The 23499-nt window shown below is 46.8% G+C and overlaps 1 protein-coding gene across 2 annotated transcripts in view; it reads left to right on the top strand.

Annotated features, from left to right (window-relative positions):
- The first annotated feature begins 6819 nt into the window (after positions 1-6819).
- The window catches only part of LOC138447749 (sphingosine 1-phosphate receptor 2-like), a 474685-nt gene continuing 458005 nt past the window's right edge, over positions 6820-23499 (top strand). For both annotated transcript variants that reach the window (XM_069604060.1, XM_069604058.1), the window contains exon 1: positions 6820-7792. The gene's annotated coding sequence lies outside the window, so the exon portion shown is untranslated. The remainder of the gene's footprint in view (positions 7793-23499) is intronic.

The following is a 23499-nucleotide window of genomic DNA, read 5'->3' as shown; positions in this document are numbered from 1 at the left end:
CTGCCAAGCCTCCACCCAGCTTGCCCCATCTATTTGCCTGATACCCATGACACCTGGCCACTTTTTGACAAAAACCCAGTTATGTCTCATAATTAATAATATTTCTAATAGCCCCTGACATATGCATTAGATATGCGGTTTGAGGGGTTCATAGGCAATTGGGTAAGCCGATAGCCAACTTCGTATGAGGTAGCATGGCCCTTTGGCAAATTTTTGTCGTTTTCATAAACTTTATAATAGTTACGACTTTGCAAATGATCAAGCATATTCCTAATGTCACCTTCCATCTTTCCATCAAATCTCATACTTTCAAGCAGCCAGAAACAAGTCTTAACTGGCCATTTCAGTCCACAAAATCCTAGGAAAATGCACTATAGCTCTTAAAAACCTCCTGGAAATGACATAAAAACATAGCATAAAACGAAATTATGTGTCATTCTAATTGTTGCAAAAATGGACTCAGTCCTTTAATGTCAATTTGGAGGATCACTTTCCCTCTTTGGGAGGAGGCATTATCCCCCACAGCTGTTCACCTGAGATTTTGATTACCCCCTTTGAAGTTGTCAGTTTTTCCTTGATAGCGGGTGCAAGAGGAACTCACACCTCCCAGTAAAGTTTTTAGCCACACTTGCTTTCCTTGAGGTTCCCGAGCCCCTGCCTTCAAGTCTGGCAGAGCAGGGGATTCTCACGCCCTCAGTACATCACATGTCATTGCAGGCTAATTCACTATTAGGTGCGACTTTCAGTGGAGAGCAGGGCTTTCATTTAAGAAGTTTCCTGCCTAAGCCCAAAAACAGATTTTTCCGGTATTGTGAGCCTCTTCCAAGGTGATTAAAGTCTTGTGGGTGGAAACATAAGGTACATTGCTTAGTCAACCCCCCCACAGCATATTTCATTGACATTTCGGTGCGAGCAAAGCTATCCTTTTACATTGGCTTTTTAAAGTAATTTCTTTCTTTTTTTTACATGTGTGCAATCGTTTCTGCGTCTGTTGTATGAACTCCTGTCTTTTATGTCACAGGATTCTTTAATTTGTCTTTTTTGAGTGAGATTGCATTTGCTGTGGGTCCATTGACAATGAGGGGTAGGCCCCCTTCCACAGGGTTCTTTGATTTGACACTGAATAAAAGAAGATGCCAAGCCATGTTTCATTTGCAATGTTTTAAAGGGCAGATGTTCAAGTGAAAAGGAAAGCAAAAGCCGTGTTTGGTTGTAGGATTGCAATTCTTGCTCCTCATGTGAACGAAAGGTACAATAAGGCTGTTTTTGATGCAGTGCATAACTTCATGTCATTCAAGTGAAACAAAAGCAATGCAGGGCTGTTTCTGGGATGCAGTGCATAACTTCATGTCATTTAGGTGGAATAAAACAACGAAGGGCAGTTTTTGGATGCATTATTCCAATGCTTGCCACTCACATGACAGGGAAAGCAAAGCACGGCCGTTTTGGGTGCAGAGTTTCAATGCAATATTTTTCAGGTGAGAAGAGATTTCTGTTTCAGGCCTTTAAATGCACCCCACTGTGGGCCACATCGAGATAGGAGCCTGCCATGATCCGCTCGCACAAAGAAGAGTGTGACAAAAGTGAGGTCTCCGGACAGGAGGAGAGCTGCGACATGGCCTCTGCCACTGCTTTATTCAATTGTCTCCTGGATGAATGAAAGACCCCAGGCCAAGAGGCAGTGATGTGCTCCGCTGTCGGAGCTGGGGAAAAAACAATGCTGCGAAGCTGATGGTGCTCTCTGAAGGGCCTGGGGCGGTGAATGTGTGCTCCGGTTCCAAGCGAAGTAAAACATAGAGGCCCCACGGCACAAATGAGATCCAGGGCCACTGTGTGGTGTTAGTAACAGTAGCGCTCAAGGTCAGCAACATTTCAGGAAATTAATAATGGCCCTCTGCAGATCCCGGGTCCAACCGGCTGTGATTCTAATAGTAAGAGAGCACATCGGAAGAAAAACATAATGCAGTCCTCCGGTCAGAGCATAGATAGAAAGATCCCAGGCACGATCAACAGAGAAAAAACCAGAAGCGCTCCATGTCGCCGAAAGGGCAGTAAATTGAGAATGGCCCTCTGCAGATCCCAGGCCTAACGGCAGTGAGTGTGTACAATATGCAGAGCTCAATGGCGGCTCAATGAAACAATACGCATAAGGATCTAACAATCCTGGGCCATAAGGTGGTGAAGTTTATAAAGGAAATAAGTTGCGGTGGGTGCGCACATTGAACAGAATTAGCCTGGGCTGCGACGCTAACACACAAAGTGCTGCCTTTGATTGTTCCCTTTAGTACGCCCTCGTACAACCTGGATGCACCAACAAAGCATGGTTGTCAATAATGTGAACCAGGCTGGATGCTCTGGTTATGTCAACAAATTCTCTATTTCAGCTTCCCACCAACTTGCAGCATGAACAACATGGACTGGAGACATCTATGCACTTTATGCATCTGACAAAGAAAAGGATCCATTCCTGGTGTCCCTGCAGCGACCGCCAGTGCCTTGAAAGCAAGAAGGAATACTTATTGGGGGTGGTAATATTATTTCTGTATTTTGAAAGCTCTCTGTCCACACTTCCACCCCAATACTCTTTCTACATCCATGGTATTCCTGCCTGGTGGAGGGAGAACAGTGGCTGGTGCTACTCCGCCAAGGAGACCCAGCAGAAGCATTTCAGGGTTGTAGCTCCACAGGATTGCTTGTGCGGTCTCCGATGCTGGCTGTGTCCTGCCAATGGGCCCTACCTAGGGGAGTATAAGAAGTGGCCCAGGCACCCTGTCACCTGTGTCCTGCAAACGACTCCTGCCTGGGGGAGGGAAAGATTGAGGGAGGCCTCCTGCTGCCTTGGGGATACCACGAAGCGCAACCACTCTGCTGACAAGTGGCCCCCCCTCCAAGTCATTCACCTGGCTGAGGCTCTCACCCCAAGAGAGTGCTCGTGCAGGCAGGTCACGATGACGACCCCAGGACATCCTGCTGTGTCCAGGATGCTGCTGCTGTGTGGCGCAGCCTCTCCATAGGCGCTGTACCATCATGCTGGCACTAACCATGATGTAGACCTCCCTTCGAGAGGGTGCTTGTGTGGCCAGCAAGAGGGGGTGAGCAACAAACTGCCACCCCATGCCCTGTCAACATCAATAGGCATTCCCGCCTGGGGGAATCTGAACATGGCACAGCCTAGACGCCCTGCTACCGGTGTCTCGCTGTCTGCCCCAACATCAAGGGACTAAGCCAATGTGGCCCCCGGGGCCGGCTGCTGAACTGTGATATGGACTGTCCTGAACTGATACTAGTGCAAGTTTGAATTGGTTTCCTGCAGCCCCGCACGCAGATCATTAAAGAAGACTAAGTAAACATTTATTTATATGATGTGAGCCTGCATGTAACTTGTATGCCTAAAGTGGTCCCAGTTAAAATGGAAGTGAAGCTGTGCTATCGCGGTTTGTCGGCATGCTGTGTAGGGTGCCAGTAGCTGACAATGGCATAATTCGGGTGGTTGAAGTTCTGTGTCTCCCATGTGTAATAAAGTGGTTAGAATGTGGTAGAGATGACAACAGATCATCAGCAGTCCACAAACCCAATTGTCACTCGCTGAATGTTACAGCATGCTTGATATATTACATGTTTGCATTTATGTGAGTCCCAATGTATGTGGTCATTGTTTTCTCCTACAATTCCCAAGTGGTCTAAGTATTGTCATTTTGTAACACGAGAGGGGATCAATTAATATTCAGTGATACTTATTTTTGTTCGTTAATGAAAAAGGAGGAGTGTTGTGTGGCCCTCTCAAGGGTATTGCCCATTTATGGTGTCATGCCCATGTCAAGACACCATGCTAATGAAAGGAGGTTCCAGCAGACACGTGCCTTCGAAAGGCGGCAAAAATTGATCTACTGTGTCCGTCCCTCATTCATAGACCTGCATGCCTCACTGTGTGACCATGGTCCTGCGGCCCTGGCCCGCAGGCCCAAACTGTGTGATCACCGTCCTGCTGACCAGAGACCCTCTGGCCACCATTGTGCCCTGGGTCCACCCAGGCCACTACACAAGCTGGATGCTCACGGCATCCCCGTTGACCCGGCACCCCAGGCACTTGTCCACACGGGCAGATCAGGGTCCACCCTGCAATGCTGTAAGTCTGGGTGATCCTGGCAACCAAGAAGGTGCTGGCCCCCAGCACTGATGTGGCCGGCTCCAGTAGCCGTGCAATACCCCATAACAATAAAAATACTATTTGCTTCGTTTATTTTCTTCTGTGTATGTAAATGTTATAATGTTAAAAATACATGAATGATGGAACCACGCTTCCGATAGCCAAAAACAAATGACTGGCTTTGGAAGGTTCTGTGTAAATAGATCAAACGGGGCCCGGGCTAGAAACACTCGAGAGTAGCTGGCATAAACACTGAATTAACTGCACTGAACAACGATATGATGAATATGCAGTCAACAAAAGTAGGACTTTCGTTGTCTCCGAACCCAGACAAACCTACCCCATCACGTGAAGCGTACCAAAACACCATGAAATGTTAATTGAAATGTGATTTTGCGAAAGGAAAAACATGAACCTCGGACATCGGTCTGGGTACCTTAAAGCCACATGGGGCTAATAAAATAGCGTATCGGTTCCATAAGTAACTCACATTTCTCCAGGCAGTGCTTTGAAGACTTCCTATGGGAAGGGGAGGGTGAGACTCTCCAAGCAACATGGCAAGGTCTGTGTTTGAAATGGAGGGTGTCAAGACTTGCAGGCAGTAGAGATAAGTGGGTACATGTAGCATGAGGTGGAGGGAAGTTCGATGGGGACACGTGCAGAGGCAACATTTTGGAGAGCATGGGCAGAGCATGCAGTGAGTAGGCAAATGTGTCTGTTGCAGGGGAAGTGAATGCAGAGTAAGGCCCTGATTCATGGAATTATCGGTGTGGAAAATCGGGTCTTTACGTGCCATTCTGCACCCAAAACCCTGTTCGTCGATTCATGGATTCGACTGCACAGGACTTTTCTAGACTTGTTTGGACTTTCAGTCAAGCACCTTGCGCGAGACTCCTCACAGAGTGTTCTCCTCACAGAGTGTGGGTTGGGCCTAAGCTGAGTCCAAAATAGAGGGCGGAACATGCAAAATGAGGAAGAACAAAGGAAAAGGTGGACATGCCGAGGAACGACCTGCCGCAAGAAGATCACACGCCCACAAATGCACAGAACAAATCGCATTCACGGATCTGACCGGGCAACCTCACGTCGGAGAAATGACCATGCATAGCTCCCGATCTAACTACCACCCGAAGGCAGGCGTACAGACACCTGCCCATAAGAATCACTTTGCAGAGGTAAGAATTAGGGGGGTGTGCACGCAGTTGGATGCTGATCAAATTTAGGGGTGCACGTAAGCAGGGGTGTCGCTAGGTCTGGAAAAGGTCAGGGGCTATGCTAATGCCGGGACTGTCGGGGACTAGCTAGCATTTTGGTTGTAGCACGTGAGATTCTATCTGGAGCTACAACCAAAAGACCAGGGGCTATAGCCCCTTCAGCCAACCCCCCCCCCAGCAATGCCTCTGCACGTAAGCAGTGTAACTGGGTGTCGGCATGGTTTACGGGGGGTAGGCACACAGATTGACCGTGAAATTACTCGACTTACGGAACATGGTGCGTAGGTTGTCGGGGTGCAGTGAACAGTTATGGGGGACCCTATGCAGTGTCGCTGGGGTGTTGGCTCGGTTGCGGGGGAACCCACGCATGATTACTGGGGTGCATGAGTTTGCGCCGGAAGAATGCACATAGGTAGGTATTAGTGGCTACATTTGGTTTGCGGAAGGAGTGTGTTTGGGCGTTCTAGACAGGACTTGCGCATAGGGTTACTTAGCGAGAAGGATACCCTGATCCTCCATGGTATGCTGGTCAAGTGGCACAGTGAGTAGAGCGCTCGCCTTGACATCTGTGCAGAGCCTGCTAACGCAGGTTCGAATCCCGGCAGGGCCAAACTCAGCCTTTCATCCTTCCGAGGTCGATAAATGAGCACCACACACCATGGTTAATAATAAGCAGCGCTCAGATACCTGAGGGTTCGTAGCGCTATATAAATGCCAAATTATTATGAATACCCGATCATGCACAGGGGTCTTATGCGTGAGGGGCCTTCTCACTGCGCAAACTTTGCGAGGTTTATGCGCACTTTTCTATGAATCGGGCCCATAGTCTCATGGCATGGTAGTGCATTAAAAAGTATGCGAGCAGTGTAGGTGTATTTAATAAATTTTCCCATGTCTGCAGTCAAGGTGCAATGCCTAAGGTGAAAGTCCAAAATAGGAAGCTTGCCGTTCTCTAAAGAGCTTGCATGGCGTGCGATGTTTTACAGTACACGGAGGGAGGTATGTGTATATTGCACGAGTCATTGCATGCAGGGAAAATTAGTGCGTGATATGGGATATTTTAGGGAGGTTGCGTGCTATGTAAACGCAGTCCGTGCTGAGAATGGGGCAGTGGTTGCCATGCACTGAGTGAATTGGTAGCTGGGGGGGGCATGCCTTGTTCTGCACAATGAAGGGGCTGCATGTGTACAAATGCAGCATTTCTATTGCGTGGGCATTGTCACGAGTCGGGCTGCGCAAGAAGAGCTTCCATGCGGGTGCAAAAAGACAGCGTCGGGCACGCCATGGATTGCACACTGAAAGTTCTAGTGCAGCGGCAACGTTTTGTAGTGCACGAACCCGTTTGCAGTTAAGAGGGAGCCATAGCTCTCAACTATTTGCCTCGCAAAGGCGGGTGAAATCGCCCGATTTTGTTTTTGGCGGGTGAGACCCCCATTGGAATGAATGGGAGTGCAGGAGGCTTGGCGGGTGAGTCAGCCCTTTGCAAGGCGGGTGACACCCGCCAAAAGCGGGTGAGTTGAGAGCTATGGGGAGCATGTCATGAGACGCTCGTTGAGGAAGCCCATGCAGTGCACTGGCAGACAGCATAGCCCTGGGTCACGGCGCAGTGACTGCTGAGCGGCCGTAGCCGGGCGGCGGGAAGAGGGGAGGGGGGAGGAGGAGGCTACACGCACTCTCCCACCGCGGGCCGCTGCTGCTGGCTCCGCCGCGGCTGCACTCCCAGGACAGAAGCTCTTGAGGACGGTTGGAGCAGGAGGCGCGCGCGCGCGTTGCCTGTGACGGGGCGGCTAGCGCCAGGGCGTGAGGACCGGAGGGGCGCGAGAAGTCGAGGACTGAGGGGAAGCGAGCGCGAGGGGCAGACGCAGATCTGTAACTGGCGGCAGGGAGCGCGAGGACGCTAGCCGTTGGGCTGGGGAAGGATCCCTTGGTCGCGAGCACAGCTGGAGCTTGAGAGAGTGCGCGAGGACGGCGGCGGTTGGCTTCTGTAACGGCCGCTCGCGGCTCCAACTGCTGGACAACGTCTGCCTGTAAGGGCATTGGCACGCGGGCGTTCACGCCGGCTAGAAAACGAAAAGGGACTACTGACACCGCCCGAAAAGTCACTTTTTCACCTTGAATGAAAAACCCAAAGAGGATTTGTACCTGTGTTTGCACTTCTGGCTATGAAAGCTTCAGTTTATCCGGTTACTTTGCAACTTTTTTCGGCGTCTCTTTAAACTTTACTTTTTATTGTTTAGATTTTTTTGTTTTATTTTTGGGAGTTTTTTTATTCTTGTTTCACAGTTTTTCGATTTTTTTATTTCCTGAGATCATGTTTTGCTTTTATTTTATCTCGTCATCCCGCCAAGGACAACTCTTCTAAGGGAAATCATTTTCGACGCAGAAAGAAAGAAAGAAAAAACAAACAAATGAAAAAAGCCCCAAAAAGCTGGTAAGGATAAGCACTGCTATAACTATAAATCAGTTGGGTTTACGGTGTAAACATGTGTATATTGTGTATAAAAGTTATTGCAAAAAACTGAGCCCACCAAATACGCATGATCTAAATATCCAAGCCTTTTTTTTTAAAGAAAAAGTCCTGGGAAGTATATCATTTTCATTTAAAACTGTTAACAATGATTCTTGTGGTCAATGTTTGTAATGGTAAAACATTAGTTGGTTTTCAAAAAATATGAAATCGCTCTATTTTTCAACTTTTCATTATTTTGTCCGAAAGTCATTCTCCCACTTAAAAATTGAAGTTTCCCTCTTATATGTATGTTTGATATTTGTTGTAGTGCAGGGGATGAGATAACGCACCATGCCATTAAAATGTTCTTGCCTGACTTACTCAAATGTTGGTGTCGGTGAACTCAAAATGACATCCTTTACAGCCATGAATGAAGTAATCAAAGACGTCAGTACGTAGCTGTCGACTTGTGAAAAGTCCAAAGTTGATAAAGGCTGATTTTGAATAGAGTGAACCTATTCAAGCCATTCGAACAACAGTACTGAGAAAGCAGTGGACAAAGCAGGAGACCATATATGTTCAGTGCATCAAGAGAATGCTTGAAAGAGGATGATAAGATAGGTCCTATTGGTCTTAATCCACCATCAAATAAAATAAGGTCAATGATTCGTACTTCCTCAGAGGCGCTGGTCCGATTCAGTTTTCATTGCTGCCAAGTCTTGTCATTGGTTCATTTTAGAATCAATCCAGCCCCATACTGTTTGGGGCATTCAGTTCGGATTAGAGTCGGATTTGATCCTCAACGGGATGCACCACTTCGAGGAGTATTAGAATGGAGGGCATGCATTTCGCCTGCCTTCATTTCACTGGTTCATTTCTAACGCTCCTAAAGGGACTATCAGGTCCAACAGTCGACTTCACAGTGTTAGAATGCCTCTTTAAGCCGAACAAGACAAATTCTGACCGTCCAAAGTTCTAGCTAGAGGGAAATGTTGATGATGTAAGGAATACAGTTAGTGTTAGTGTTCGAGAAGCCTGTGAAGAAGAAGAGATGTGAGTAGAGAAACGGAGAGTGTGAGAGAAGGAAGAAGGAGGCGTCAGGGTCTCTATTATAACAAAAAACTTTACCCAATAAAAATCAGGATCTCATTGGAAAAGATTGACGTTGAAAAGTCGACTAATAGGCCATTACAATTTAAACAAGAAAATTCTAAACCTTGTGGAGTTCGACTTTTAACATTCAGCCACTACAAATAAACGTATTTGAACATTTCCCTATAGAAGTAGAAACCTAAAGACTTGCATTTGATCCCACTAATTGCATCATGAAGATGCATAAATATTAGCATGACTTTAAGCCAGAACGCCTCGTCTGGTGGCTAAGTTGTTGACTTTGGAAATAGTAGGCCAGATTTCTTAATCCTGTGTTGCCCACTTTCTTTCGTTAAGCAATGTGATATAGCGCAGATCACTCTCCAAGGAAAAGCTGATCACTGCGCAGGGAACATTGCATACAGGCAATGCCCCCTTAAGTAGCTTGAGGTGCTTCCGTACATCAAATAGGGTTGCGGCTCAGGAAAGATTACAGAAACCAGGATGTGATCAAAAGTGTGCCATGTCATTGGGACTGTACGATAGGTGTCTTTTACATTACAAGCAGGAGCAATTTGAGGCTCCTGGAGTTAAAGGGATTAGCCCAGAATCACGTAATATTTGCTTAAGCATGTAATACAGAATTCTAGCCCAGATCACCAGGTTCCAAGGGACACAGTTTACCCACTAGACTACACTGCCTTTACCCGCTGCTCTGAATTGTGTGATCATGGGCAGAAATAACCTAGCTGTGAAGCAACAAGTGCTGTACACCAAAGGGATATGGATACATTCTGACAGTGGTCGAAGTGTACGAAAGAAGTAGTGGAACTATAGTCCCTACTGGCCTGCACCGCTCCCCACAGACCCCATTGCCGCACCCCCTCCCATGCACAATAAAAACCCCAAAACACATGTACCTGCTATTTAAGGAAACGTCCTGTGCAGTGCACTGAAAGTGCACGATTCAACTTGTTCTTACACTTATTTTAAAACTAAACCGTTCCGGAACGGTTTCTTTTTAAAATAAAAGTATAGGAACGGTAAAACTTAATTAAAAGAAGTAGAGGAGCACCGCTCCCGCCCCCTTCGACCACTGCATTCGGAAGGAAAGACTGTTTTGTACACGGTTACGGAGAGAGGGAATGCAGTTTAGAGGGGCAAAGCCATACACAATCCGTTTTAAAGCCTTTTGCCTGTTGCACAAATGGCTGTGTAACACTGCCTCGAGGTGGCGGACCAGAGTCAAAGATACTGCCCAGACAGAGTCCTTCTATCACAGAGCTCTCGCTTTTTGACTGTTCCCAAGGTCCAATGTACCACCCGGGGTGACGGCAGCTTCTTCATTTGGGGTCCTTATCAATGGAATTCTCTTCCTCTAGGTCTCAGACTTGAGTGTAATTATACACATTTCAGAGCACGCCTGAATCGATCCTTTTAATAAGGTAAGTTGTTCAGCTCATGAGCTCTCAACTGCTGTGATGAACAGCAGCGCAAAGAGGTGATCAATTTTCTGGTGCACGCCTTACAAATGATCGCACTCATTCATGTCGGTTCCTCCAGTAACATTGGGTGTATTTAGTTTATTTATTTTATTTATTCAGATTTGCAGAGGGCACATCAGCCCGTGGGCATTGTGGCGCTTGTTACATACATTGTCTTAGTTGCATAGGATACAGTAATACATACAAATACAGTATTTACAGTAGACATGAATACATTAGCAATGCAGAATATTTACATGGAGTCCTGAGAGTTTCGTATTTATAATGCAAGGAATGAGGTTTTCAGTTTCCTGCGACAAATTGGGAGTGAGTTTTCCGCTCTAATGTCTGCAGGAAGAGCGTTCCAGGTCTTGGATGCAATGTAGGGGAAACTTAGGCCTCCGGCTTTGCCTTTTTTGATGCGTGGGATGCAGATTAGGTTGGAGTATTGCATCCTAGTGGGACGGGAGGAGGATGGTTTGAGGATGGTTTCTGATAGGACGGGGCGGAGAGAGAGAGGCATTTGTGAGTGAGGGTGAGGATTTTGAGAGTGATCCGCTCTTTGACCGGGAGCCATTGGGCTGAGTGCCTGGCCTGGGTAATATGCTCCCTTCTTGGGAAACTAAGAGCGGCCCGGAGAGCATTGTTCTGCGTGACTTGTAGTCTTTTTAGGTTTTTGGCTGATGTGCCTGCTAGGAGTGCATTGCAGTAGTCCAGTTTGGCGCCAATGGTTGCCCTTGCTATAGAGAGGCAGGTGGGTTTGGAGAGGTAGGGTTTGATGGCGTTTATGAGTTTGGTGGTGTGTGCAGATGCGGAGGTGATTGCGCTGACTTGTCTAGTCATCAATAGTGAAGAGTCAAGGTATACTCCCAGTGTCTTTACGGCTGTGGATACGGGGATGATGGAGTTGTCAATGGAGAAGTTAGCGTACAGTTTGTCGAGTTTGTCTAGGGTGTTCTGTGACCTAATATCATGATTTCCGTCTTGTCTCCATCGAGGCAAAGACCATTAACTGCCATCCATGCCTTGATGACGGAGTAGATTGTGTGGAGTGCCTTGGCGTCTTCGTTGTATGATCCTGAAAGGGGTAGAAGTACTTGTGTGTCGTCAGCGTAGTTCATGTATGTGATGCCATATGAGTCAAGTTTGTCAAAGAGGGGTTTGGTGAACAAGTTATAGAGTGTGGGTGTAGTGCATGATCCTTGAGGGACCCCGCAGTGGATTGTCGTGGGGGTGGCATTGGTGATGTCCGAGAAGACTTTCATGGCTCTTCCCTCTAGGAAGGAGGTGATCCAGAGGGCTACTTCTTTATATTTATATTAATTTATATTAATATTAGTAATTATATTTATGTGTTTCCATGAAGAGTTATGTGCTGCCTTGTTGCCCCTTCATACTGCAAAGAAAGGCGAGTGTAAGATGTAGGATGAGAGGGAGGGTAAGTGTACTAGGGGTGCACAAATGATGATGGAAATAATCGGCTTGATGATGTCTTCGGCAATCTATCATCGATCCATTTGAGTACAGAAGCAAATGGAGAAGGCTTTGGTGGGATTAGCCACATTGTGAACCTTATCATTGATGCAAAGGAGAGACTGATTTTAGGGTGTGTGTGGCAAGAGAAGTAGGCTTAGGTCTGAACAATTATAAGCAGGTTCCAGACTGTATGCAATGCGAACGAGGAGAGATTTTAGTCCGCATTTTGAGGAGCTAACTTTCCAGGCTAAGGCTTCAAAGACGTTTGCCATATTTTGTGTATTCAGGTGGGAAAAAGCATAAATAGTTCTGATTGAAGGATCATAGGCTTTAGGACCTGGTGGCTGGAGATTGAGGGCACAGTCTTGTATACATTGAAAGGCACATGCCTGAACTACCCCCATTCAATACTTCCAGATTTTAATACAACAAATTAAGTGGATCCTCACACCAGAAATCATGATTTGTCTATTCTAACATTATCTTTGTTGCAGAGCGTTCAGTTCTCACTCTGATCATCTCTTGGACATTAATATACCCTCATAAGGGGAAAGAAGAGGCTGCCTGCCTCATGTTTTGTGTGCCTGTGTATTGTGCAGTACAGTGCCTAACTGGTCGATAGTTATGTATATAAGCAGGTATTTGTGGTGCTTGTCTTCCTAGCTACTCGTTCTTACTTTGTATGGCTCTGGTGCCTGGAAGCAACCAAAGATGTGTAATATGTGTCCTGTTATCCTGTGTAATTAAATCACTCTTGCGTTGTTTCACGTGAGTCATAGCTGCCATAGCTCAGTGGAGTTGTCACTCTGAGCCTGCTGGTCTTATGATAGGGTGGTGGAGTAGCAGATTTAGCAGTGCTCATGTTTTGAAGTGAAGTATGTGGCCGTTTTTAGGCTGGGCATCTGACCTGTTTTTAAAGATGGAGCCAGCGAGCTCGAAAATCGGATCAAGGACAAGTGATTTCCATAAGTGTCTGTCTCCTCATTCCCTAAAAACTAGCAGCACTAGAAAAACATCCTAGCTCCGGTATTTGAGACAGCCCAGCACTTCTTCCCAGGAATAAGAACATTCTTTAATTAGTCAAGATCCATCCCGTTAGTTGAATATGAAATTACACTTGCTTCTTTCTTATGTTTATACTACTAGATAATATGTTTAGTCGATGTTGTAGGGGCTTCAAAACTCTGTTGGCACTCACCTCAATTTATGTTTGATTAGTGATATTGTATTGTAAAAGAATAAAAAATGCATTGATAAATTCAGGGGTAAAAATGTCAATTTGTAAACTAATAGCCAGCCTTAAAAAGTTGCTTGCCCCCTGAATTCTGTACATACAGGCAGCACAACATTTCGCACTCGCCAAGAATCTATATAAATAACACATCATTATATAAATAACATATAATTATCACAACATTTCTTAATCGCCAAGAGTCAATTATCACTAGTCCATGGCAATTTTGTTTCCATGGCCAGCGCATCGTTTTGAAATGCTGTTCATTTTTAAATCGGGAATGTTTGTTTATTGTTAATTTTTCGTCGGAAATGACCAAATATTGATTTATTTCAGTGGCGGTATGAATAGTGAGCATTGAATGAGATCTTCAGGGTGGACAAACGAAAGGGAAGCGGCTGTTGTCATCAATGGTCTTAGGATGCATAGGCACGACATCCTCATTTCTGCAGGAAAGCATTGAATTTTCAGCACTGAAAAGGTTAACACACTTTTTCTCAAAATAAGAGCAAGAGTGACAGTGTCGTCAGACTGGGGCTTAAAAACGTTGGGGTACATGTTGACACATATATGGAGTAATTAAAATATTGTATTTGTATGTATATATTTTTTTTAAGGAAAAGGCGATAGGAGCTCTTTGCTAGGAGCCAATAGGCGTTTGCCAGAAATAGTGTTAAAGTAACCCCTGCCAGCTGCCCAGTGACCAGAGTTCCTTACGCCAGCGTCCGCTTAGTTCTCAGAAAGGGACACTGCTGAAACTGACCCCAAGCAAAGCGCCTACTTCATGCCATCACCCGCAGTACTCCTTTGGTATTGTCTTGGGAGATGGGGTGTACAATAATGAGTCTGTAATATGGGGGAATCAAACAATTGGGCTCCTGGTATGGAACCTATTCTACCCAGGAGGGTTAACTGAAGAACAAAGCACACAAGTGAATAGCTTCAAGAACACTATTGCTCATACACCCGAAATCCCACAATTTTTTGTAAACTCTGCCGTTACTTCAATGAGACAATACTCATAGAGGTTATATCGTAGAGAAAAATCTCTCAGACACAATTATTTTATGTATTGGAACTGTGTGAGTGGTATACATAAAAGCACAGTTCCAGGGAGAAACAGACATCAAAATGGTTTCTTGGACCACAACAGAACAAACAAGAATATGTTTTCAACACACTGGGCCTCATTACAACCTTGGTGCTAAGTGCACCAACTTTACCACCATGGTGTAAACTCCATTTACACCATGGTGGATGGCGGATTTACCGCCCCATTCCAAGGTGAGTGGGGCGGTAAATCCCCATTTCCCATTTTCCCTTCCCCATTCCCATTTTTGCCCCATAGGGCATAATGGGAGTGGGGAAGGCGCTAATTACGCCGCCGTAAATTACGGCGGCGTAATTAGCACCATGGCATGTTAGCGCCATGGATTTTAATGCCTGCTAAAAGGAGGCGTTAAAATCAGAATCAGGCGTTAAGGGTTAACGGTGGCGTTAACCCTTAACGCCTGAGTTGTAATGAGGCCCACTGTATCAAGGTGTTTTTCAGGCAAAAATAAAGACAGTGTGTGTATAACAAACCCAATCTGTGTGGGGGTTTGTCAAAAATGCACAATTCAGTGGTGTGAAGTTACAAAACAAGGTTCTTAAAACAACATAAAACATTTGCAAGGACACAAAAAAGAAATTTGCATGTATGGACAGCAATATATGTGCTGTAGTTTCAGGGAAATAGTGCGTCTACACCAGGTGTTTCGGCCATTTGGGGTTGAGCTAGATGAGCCTCATTCCTATGGCCATCATCAGGACGGGTTCTGTGTGAAATAACGTCTGTGCTGCAGGGGAGGGAGACCACAATCAGACGGGTGTATGAGCAAAATAATTTCAAAATAATAAATCAGAGGTATTGTGTAATCAATGTGATTAGAAAACACACATATTACCTATGGGGTAAATTCACAGGCACTGTATAAGAGATCCGCTAGCCGCGTTGGCTGGTCTCTAGGTAATCCTGTTATACAAAACAGAACAAGTACTATTGGCGGGGAGTTGAAAAACTCTCCAGTGTCATGTACATAATAGTTATAAATGCACATGCTTTGTTGAATGTAAATGAGTCTTAACTGTCACCGGCAAAATCCAGGTAAGAAGATCAAGGAGTGCTCTCTCAAAAAACAGCAATCCGCCGTTTGGTGCACGGCTAAAAGATAAATATAAAGTAACAATGAGAGTCAAGAACTACAGGATCCTCGTTTTAGTCTAAGCTGGTGACCGTTAGTAGCTGTGCCGAGTGGAAGGCCCATTTCTTTCTTGCAGAAGCCATCTGTCTGGTACAGCAGGGAAGGATCCCGGGCAGTCTCTGCCTATGCTGTCCTCGGCCGAACTCATCCGGAGAGAGGCATTTTTGCCAGGCGTGACCAGTCTCGCCATCGCTTTTACATCCTTTCATTTAGCGGGGCGATTGATTCGGTGGCTACAGGTTCAAGATTGTATTTCTTTCTATTTTGGTAGTGGGAATACCACGCAAATAGGCGCTGGAGCACGTGACAGGATTAGTTTCATGAGACACAATGATTGGCTATGACTGGAAAGGGGGCGTGTAATATGTGCACAGGGGCGGGTAAAGCCAGGGGTTGGACCCAACACCTGATTCTTTTCGGAAGGTGTTCGGCCGCATTTATAAAACAAATGCACATTTAAGACACGAATAACATTATAAAACATGTCATAGCATCTCCAATACTTGTCAGTCAGCAAGTAAGTTGGACCTGTAGCATGGAATGCAGAGGATTCTCCTCCCATGCCCATGGAATGGTCCTGGAGAAGTAAGGTTACCACCGTGAACCAACTGAACCCCCATCCAGTTCCCCTGCCCCTCTGCGCCTACCGGAAGTGCAATGTTTGGTGAGTGCCTCCCCCCCCCCACGAGAAAAATCTTTCTATCAGTGTCCCCAGTTGTTTGCGTCCAGTACAAACTGTGCTGCAATGTGAAAGCATACTGCTCCTCTCTGGCTAAAGGGATCCGCACCCACCCTCCACTCTAAATTAAGGGGTGGCAGGGCGGGGAAACTAATAAAGCAACTGTGCCGCCTCTCTGGTGCTGATAACTCGAGTGATGCGAGCAGAGCCGGCCCTAACCTTGCCCACCACTTCTCCTCTGGCCCACCGCTTCCCCTCTACCATCTTGCCCACCACTTCTCCTCTGGGCCACTACTCCCTCTATGACCCATGCTTCCTCTCTGCTTTCTTTCCCACCGTACCCCACCTGATCCACTGCACCACATCTGGCGCACTTCTCCCACTTGTGCGCACCACCGCTCCCCCTTTGGACCCACCATCCACTCTCTCTTTCTCATTGTCCCCATCATATTGTGACGGTATTTCTTTTAGGAAAAGTCGAATTTGCAGGTTTAAAAAAAAATAATCAGATTTGTGGTTTTTGTAGCTATAAGCGGGGAGGGGGATCTGAATATAGTACATTTAATATAAAACGGCTGCTTATGCTAGTGGAGGGATCAGGACACTTACCATGTGCGCTGAAGTCAGATTGTGTGGTCACTAGCAAAGGGCAGAGCAGGACACAGAAGGCACGCATTGGGAGAAAGGCTGGGCAGCAAACAAAGCTGCCAAATCAGCAGGTGAGCTCAGCTCGCCAAATGACTTAGGCAGACAGCAATGTGCAGCATGCCAGAGTTAGGATGGGCATAAGGTCAGCGACCTTCGACACAGCAGAGCTCAAGAGATACTGACCAAGTGACTAATTATGCCTCACAAAAGGCAGCTTTATCAAGGTAGCAACTGCCTTTCGCAGGCATTTTCTGTGAATGGAGTACTAATGATGTTGATTTACAGTGGCCTCGCCTTCAGTATTGATTGGTGAGCATGGACTTCCTGTGACTGAAGGGGATACTGGTTGATGCTTAACTGCGTGAACGAAGAGTGGGTGGGCGCGGAGGGAGTTGTGCTAGGAGGGGGTTCTGATGCATTCAGAGATGTGACAGCAAGGGCACGTGATGCCTTTGGAGACGTGACAGCAGGGAGCCTGTGATGCATTAATCAGACCCTCTAAGATATTGTGGCCTGAAATGGCAAATTATGCGGCATGAAATGGCAAATTTTGTGGCACAAACCTTTATTTATAGCAGCGTTTTTGCAGCACATTGTTTATTCCCTGGAGGGTGTAAGATTGGCACATTGCAGGAAAGCAGCAGTGTGCAAGGCTACAAGAGAGCCAGGGTATTATTATTTGCATATTTTGTATCAATTTAATAGGAAGAGTCCCAGATGTCTCTGGCTTGGCAGAACAGTGTTTGTTTTGGCTAAATGTTTGGTTTAATGTGCATGCCTATTTAATGTACGGCATTGATTATTATCAGTTTTGATGCTGAAATATTCCCCTTCTATGTTCTCCAATCCCCCAAACACCCACATACCTCTCACCAACCCACCTCGCACATCTCACCTATTCCCCATCACAACTTGAACTCTCAGTCATACACATACTCACGTGCTCTGTCACACTGCCAAGTCCCAATGTTAACTCTCCAGTCCCTGCAACACTCTGAATCATACTTCCAACACACACCTTATGCTCTCCAATTCTTCCCGGAGTATACAGTCCTTCATTCTTTTGTGCTACTTCTGCATCTTGCATCCTTTCTCCCATTCCATTGCACTCTTCCCTCATTCTTTCTCCCAATCTGCAGCTCGCTGTCTCTTCCCGGCCAACCGCTCCCTCTCTGCTTTTTAGTCCACTGCTCCTCCTGAACCCACTGCTTCCTCTCTGATCTCTTGCTCATCGCTTGCCCCTCTGACCCACTGCTCTCCCGCTCCTTTCTTTCTTACCACTCCACATCTCACCCATCACTCCCCCTCTCTTTCCTTTACCTCTCATGTTGTGACCATTTAAAAATAAAATGTACATTTTGGCCCAGATCCTCCAAAATTTGGCATCTAAAATTAGAGCAGAGTATATGCTATTTTTAGATAGCCCATTTTTATTGTCAAAGGTGTCTAAGCTGTAGCGCAAATGATGCGTTGGCCAGCCGACTTGGATACGTTTGTGTCGGAAGTGCTCTCCTGACAATGTTGTACAGGCTCCCAGCACATTTCACTGTGACATACATTTGCTGTCACACATAAATAAAAAAATTGTATGAAATGGTCAGGAAAGTCATTATACAGGATCGCAAAATCGCTATAAACTGGAGAGTCAGATTAATAAGGAGAACTGCACTCTTTTGTTGTCAGCTGAAGCCTGCCCAAAGGTGATTTTGAAAGTGATTGCCTGCACATTCATATCGAAGTGCATATGGGTCAGATGTCCGCGCCCCCCCCCCCCCTGCTGTGGGGCCTTGTGCCACTGCACAGGCTGTCCATGCCTTGGGCAGGCTCTGGATGCGAGAACAAAGAGGGACCGTACCCCGCTCTCCGGTATACCCCAGTCTCACTGCCACACCCGAGTACCACGCTGGAAGGTGGCTTCGGCTGCCACGTCGTGACGGACATTTGCTTATGGCATCAAAACTTTGCATGGCACCGGCACACCCCCTTTATTTAAGTCCTACGCTCTCCCCTTGTTCCACCACTGTGCTCTTCAACAGTGCGGCCAAGGAAAGAGACACAACACCTGATGCTTTTTGGAAGCAAGAAAGCAATAATGGCATGGCAGATGTTAGACAGCCCTGATTCATGGAATTATTGGCGTGTAAAAAAGGGATGTGCGTGCCATTCTGCCCGCAGATCCCCATTCGTCAAACAGGGACGTGCGGGAAGAATGGCAGAATGAGAGAAAAGGAAAAGAAAGAGATGGATAAGTGCAAGGAAAGAAAGAAAACACATACAGATGGAATGAAAAGAAGAAAAACAAAAAGAGGACAGAAGACATGGAAAGCATGAAATGAAGGATGAAGAAAGGAAGTATGAGGAAACAATAGATATGAATATACAGAAATAAAGGGAGAATGGGAAAAACAAAACAATCGAAGATTAAAGGAGAGGAAGCACAGTAACGAAATAAAGGAGGGAAGAGAGCATAAAGGAAAAACATGAAAATAGCAAAAGGAGGCTTGCAGAAGGAAAGACAGCTGGAAAGAGTGAAAATACCACTGCAAAATTGCAAATGTACAATTGCTTGATTGCATTTGAGAGTTGACCATTGCTTGCTCTCAGTACTGTGTAACAGGATCCCTTGCCCTAGAGCTGGAGAAAGAGCCATGTCGATCAGGCAAGCCTATCACTGCTATTTTGTAACTGGGCCATGACATCTTACGAGGCAGTGGGAAAGAAGGCAGCCTCTTTGGTGGGCTAATTTGTTACGCCTTTTAACACACCTTTACAAGTGTATTGGTGTTCTCCACGGTGTCACAGCAGAATATTTCAGTGTTTTCAACATTGCATTATTCATGAAAGTGCCCCTTTCTTTGGTAATGCTTAACCTGTCAAAGTGTGAGTGTGCTTCCGAAGAGCCCAGACCTCAACTAAACATATTTTTATTTTATACTAGAAAATGGTAAATTATAATTTTTAAATGCAAGTACATATTGTATTAACTGTATTATGAGCGATTTACATGCGTGCATGTTTTCCATTAAAGCACTAGATATGAATGTTGAATGGTACTATAAACATTGGGAGGAGCGTGCCATCATGTCAGCATTAGCTCAGTGCTTGAAAACTCCCAAATGCGGATATGAAAGGGAGGGTTCCTCTTTAATGACTCAGAGAATGAGAGTTCAGTCAAGAGGCGAGAGACAGAAAGCAAGGGTTGAGTCAGAGCCCAGGCTTATGACATGGATCACACGGTGCTGACACTGGACAACACAGGCTTCAGTTATCGCTGTAAGTGGCGATATTGTAGCATTAATTGTCCTGGTGATTGACTGAAAATAATATAATGTTCCCAAACTATGCAGACACAATTCAGCTTTTGCTTACTCTATCTGGAAATAAGGATGTGACACCCTGCTGGTCAATGAGATCTTTTACATGGTTAGCGCCTGGATAAGAGACAATTGGCTTTGTCTTATCGATCAAAAGACTGAGAGCTATTGGTTCTAGCTACACCAACCATTTTTTTTAACTTTGTTTATTTTAAATCAAGGCAGGACGACAATTACAAACATAAGCAGTGATTATTTAGGCATGTTGATCCCCAGTCCTCTATCCCCCCTTGATTTTCCTCCCTCCCTCCTCCCTTTGGTCCCTCTGTCCTTTAGGCATTGTAGGCGGCATCTTCCCTCCTGGCCTGTCCAGTTTGCACCTCAGCGTCTACGTCTCTTCCTCAGGGTTCTCTTGTTTTTTCAGGATCCAGCGGGCCCGGATAGGTTTATAGGTCAGGGCGGGGAAGCGCTGGTCGAATTCTAGCACTGGGGCCCAAACATTCTGGAAACGATGGAGAGTTCCCGCTTGTGCTGCCGTCACCTTCTCCACTACCAGAATGTCCCAAAGTTTAGTCCACCATTGGGCTATGTGAGGGCCTTCCGGGGTTTTCCAAGTTCGGGCCACCACCGTTTTCCCCGCTAGTAGGCAGTGAGTTAGTAGTTTCGATCTGGTCCCGGAGCCCGGGTAGATCTCGGGGATTGGAGCCCCCAGCAAGACTGGTTCTGGTTTCAGGGGAATCGTTGTTCCGGTAATTCGTGTGATAGACCCCAGGCATGATTTCCAGAATTGTTGGATCTTTGGGCAAGCCCACCACATGTGGAAGAAGGAGCCTGGGTGGCCGCATCATCTCCAACAAGAATGATCCACCTGGGGGTTCATATGGTGAAGTTGGAGGGGCGGATAGTACCACCGCAGCGTGTTCTTGTACGCACATTCCCTATTTGTAATACAGGCGGATGAGGTATGTGTTCTGGTCCATATGTCCACCCAGGTTTGATCCTCTATTGGATGACCCAGGTCCGCCTCCCATCGGGCCATGCAGCGGGTCTTTGTGGTCAGGAAGTCACTTAGGAAGCGCCTGTATAGGGTGGATACTCTGCCGCGGGTTGGAAGGTCTCCCAGAGTGAGTTCTAGGGCAGTAGGAGGGCGTGTCGCTGCTTGCAGAGTTTGAGGGTATGAGCACCAGTGGCGTAATTGAATGTAGGTGAATCTGTCCCTTTCCTGGAGTTGGAATTTCTCCTTGCATTGGGCGAATGTGAGAGGTCTCCCCCCCCATATGCAGCTGGTCTATGGTCTCCAGCCCGCCCTTAATCCAGTTACGAAAATTGCGAGGATTCGTTCCAGGTGCGAACGTTGGATTATGGAAGACCGGGGAGCGTGGGCTCAGTCCTCTTGGCACTCCCTTTCGTATTAGCGCCCAGTCCCAGGAGCTAAGGGTGTGTTTGGTTGATAGCAGGAGATCTCCCCATTGTGTTCTGAGGGAGGGCGGGATGTGTGGTAGGAATCGTAAGGGTAGGGGCACTTGTGATTCTTCCCGCTCTATCCATCTGGGGCGGTTTGTTGTATTTTGCCATGCCTGGACCTGTGCCAATTGAGCTGCCACTCTGTAGGCCTGCAAGTCTGGGACTCCCAATCCTCCCAGTTTGGAACTCCCCAGCATAGTTCTGAGAGGGATTCTCGTTTTCTTACCTTTCCAGATAAAGTTCAGCATTTTTCTCTGGATCCCTCGAAGAGTTGGTGTGGGGATTGCTACTGGTAGGGAGGCACAGGCGTATAGGAACCTCGGAAGGAGGTTCATTTTGCATGCAGTGATGTGCCCGAGCAGTGAGATTTTTTGGGTCTCCCAGCGTTTCAAGTCGCCTTCCAATTCTTTAAAGAGTCGGGGGAAATTGGCTTTGTATGTGTCTCTTGGGTCAGCCGGTATGTGGACCACTAGGTAGGGGATGGCTCTTTTTTCCCATGTTATCGGGCACATCTTAGTCAGTGGATCCCGTTCTGCTGGGGTGAGGCTGATGCCCAGGGCGGATGATTTATCGAAGTTTATGGGGAGGCCTGAGACCTCCCCGTAGCTGGCGATTTCTCGTATTGCGTGTTTTAGAGATGAGTGGGCCTCTGAGATCGTAAGCAGAATGTCGTCCGTGTATAGGGCGATTTTGTGATGCGTGGGGCCACTTTGTATGCCCTTGATTTGGTCGTTTCGTCTGATCTTTTGTGCAAAGGGCTCCATGGTGAGTGCGAAAAGCAAGGTGACAGTGGACAGCCTTGCCGGGTTCCGCATGATAGGGGGATTGGAGCCGAGCTGTGTCCGTTGATTCTCAGGCTTGTTTTAGGGCTATCATAGTTGGCTAGAACCATCTTTTGGAAAGTTGCCCCGAAGCCGAAGCCCCCTAGGGTGTGTCTCATGAATGTCCAATCCACCCTATCAAATGCCTTAGCTGCGTCGAGAGCCACTAAGACTAGTTTTTGGGAGTTCCGGGAGGCAAGGTCCACCAGGTTCAGGGTTCTCCGGATGTTGTCACCTGCTGTCCGGTGTAGGATGAAACCTGCCTGGTCAGGGTGGATGATCTTCGGCAAGATCCGATTTAAGCGGGTTGCTAGAATTTTTGAGTATATGTTTGCATCGATGTTTAAAAGTGCGATCGGTCTGTAGGACGTTAAGCTTCTTGGATCTTTACCCGGTTTGGGCAAGAGGATGGTGATTGACTCCTGCATCGATGGGGTCACTGCTCCCGTTTCCCTGAAAGAATTGAATAGGGTAACCAGGTGGGGGGTCAGTTGTGCTCTGAATAGTTTGTAAAACCTGGTTGAAAAGCCGTCTGTGCCGGGTGCCCGTGTTTTGATTGATTTGATGGCTTCCTCAACGTCCTCCCCTGTAATGAGCTCCTCCAGTTCGTCTCCAGCTGTGTCGGAGAGACGGGGCACTGCTGCCTGCTGCAGGTATCCCTTCTGTTGTGTTAAGTTTCGTGGGGTTGCCTGCATGATTTGGGTCAGATAATCTATTGTGAGTCGTTGCTTTTCGGGTTCTGAGTATAGTGTGACCCCGTTGGGATCACGCAGACCAGTGATCGTGTTGACGCGTCTCTGCTTGGCTAGCTTGGTCACCAGGAACTTGTTCACCTTGTTACCCTTCGCGTAGTATGACTGTTTGGCCTTCGCCATTAGTTGGGCGGTTTGTTCCGCATAGTGGGCTTCCAGTTTTTCCCTTGCTGTACGAATGATCCGTTGTGTTTTGGGGGACCAGCCTTTCTCCTTGTGGAGTGCCTCGGCCTCTCTTAGTTCGTCCTCTAGAGCCGTCCGGGTCTGACCCCTGTCTCGGTGGTAGGCCGCACCTTGAGCGATTAGGGAGGCCCTGATTACTGCCTTCATGGCGTCGCAGTTGTTCGCTAACGAGGTGTCCGAGGCTGGATTTTCGTTAAAGAAATTTCTTATTCCTGTTGCGATCTTGTCTCTGGTAGCCATATCGTTAAGGATCGGGTCGTACAATGTCCATTTACGTGGGTTATTGAGGTTGGGATTCT

The sequence above is a fragment of the Ambystoma mexicanum genome, chromosome 3q, assembly GCF_040938575.1.
Source record: "Ambystoma mexicanum isolate Mex_15411 chromosome 3q, UKY_AmexF1_1, whole genome shotgun sequence".
Taxonomy (NCBI): domain Eukaryota; kingdom Metazoa; phylum Chordata; class Amphibia; order Caudata; family Ambystomatidae; genus Ambystoma; species Ambystoma mexicanum.
Note: the sequence above shows the minus strand (reverse complement) of the source record. Positions and strands in the feature narration are given on the sequence as shown.